Source organism: Schistocerca cancellata, chromosome 6, assembly GCF_023864275.1.
Source record: "Schistocerca cancellata isolate TAMUIC-IGC-003103 chromosome 6, iqSchCanc2.1, whole genome shotgun sequence".
Classification (NCBI taxonomy): domain Eukaryota; kingdom Metazoa; phylum Arthropoda; class Insecta; order Orthoptera; family Acrididae; genus Schistocerca; species Schistocerca cancellata.
This window is the reverse complement of record NC_064631.1, coordinates 537,531,814-537,533,401: the sequence shown is the minus strand read 5'-3', so window position 1 is coordinate 537,533,401 and position 1,588 is coordinate 537,531,814. Positions and strand designations below refer to the sequence as shown.

At 47.7% G+C, this 1,588-nt stretch overlaps 1 non-coding gene across 1 annotated transcript; it reads left to right on the top strand.

The window, feature by feature from the left end:
* Nucleotides 1-1,030: 1,030 nt before the first annotated feature.
* Nucleotides 1,031-1,105, top strand: Trnat-ugu (transfer RNA threonine (anticodon UGU)). The gene has a single exon. It is a non-coding gene; the product is annotated as a tRNA-Thr (tRNA).
* Nucleotides 1,106-1,588: the final 483 nt, after the last annotated feature.

The following is a 1,588-nucleotide window of genomic DNA, read 5'->3' as shown; positions in this document are numbered from 1 at the left end:
GCCCATCATAGATTATAATCGCTCAGCAACCTCCTACGTACAAATAAGAGGGAACATGCTTTCGCAGTTATATCCGTATTTGTCTCACCCCATTTAAAACGGGGTACGTGGTAAAACTCGTCCATTTTTCGGCCACATGGGATAGAACTGTACCGTATGGGCGAAAGGCGTCGATAACAAGTTCAGACGGGACCTCAAACGGAAGTTTGAAGACTCGTATAGTGCGGATCCCCATTCCTGCGTGATCGACTGTAACCACACCAACATTCCCGTCGGCATGACAGAAACGATACCCGTTCGGTGGTCGTTGTAGAAGTCTTTCGCAAGCAGCCTCGTCAACTAGCTTGACATAGACGACACTTGAAACGATCGATAAAATGATTCCCACGATTTCCTGTGGATCGATTTTTACCTCTTCCCTTAAGAAACGTTCAATCTCGTGTGCCTTTGGTCGTGTATAGTCGTTCGCAAAATTGAACTTCAAAGTCGTTTTTCTGTACGAGTGTGCCATCTCGTTCTAGACTCACAACACCGCACACGCGAAGCTGCTCCGGCGTAAACAAACAGGCGCGCGCACCACAGCGCGGCCGGCAGGCAACACGGTCCGCACTGTGCCACTGCCGAAGGCAGACTGCGGGCACAGAGGGTAGTGCGTCTGCAGGGACTTATCCCTTGCACGCTCCCCGTGAGATCCACATTCCCAACATGTCCACACCACTACATTCGTAGTGCGCCTAATAGATGTTTGCCCATCATACTCATTACTCGTGGCAGATTGATCTACCAACTCCCGTACGAGTTCGGGCATAGCGTGTGCGTTCGCACAAGAAGGTCAATGGCCGGGAAGCCGTATTTTAACTATATATCACGGTAGTATCTGTTCCCGAAAGAACAGTTACCGTGGATGACCATGCAGCTTTGCTAGAAATGGACACCCTAGCTACGAATGTAGTGGTGTGGACCTGTTGGGAATGTGGATCTCACGGGGAGCGTGCAACGGATAAGTCCCTGCAGACGCACTATCCTCTGTGCCTGCGATGGCTCAGATGGATAGAGCGTCTGCCATGTAAGCAGGAGATCCCGGGTGCGAGTCCCGGTCGGGGCACACATTTACAACATGTCCCCAATGAAGTACATCAACGCCTGTTTGCAGCTAGGGTGTCCATTTAATTATCATTTCATTTCTAGCAAAGCTGCATGGTCATCCACGGTAACTGTTCTTTCGGGAACAGATACTACCGTCATATATAATAAAATGTGATTTACACTTCATTTATTGTTCAAAGACTAGCTAGAGGTAATGTAATGGTAGTCTCCGTACGATGGCTATTTAGTAGCAAAGAGTTGTTAAATGAATATCAGGAAGTCTTTTGTGAGGTAATGTGATGAATAATCTTAATTATAACCAGCGAGAGTCGCAGAAGAACATAATTTAAAATATCCATTGGCGGATTTCCGGCTCGATGAGCTCCATTGTCATAGTTTGACCCTGAAGTTTGTGTTACAGTTTATAGTTTTTGTTGTGGACTGGCAAGACAGCCAATCCACTAGGAGGAAGCCGAAAGGCACGCGTTTTAGCTCACGCAGG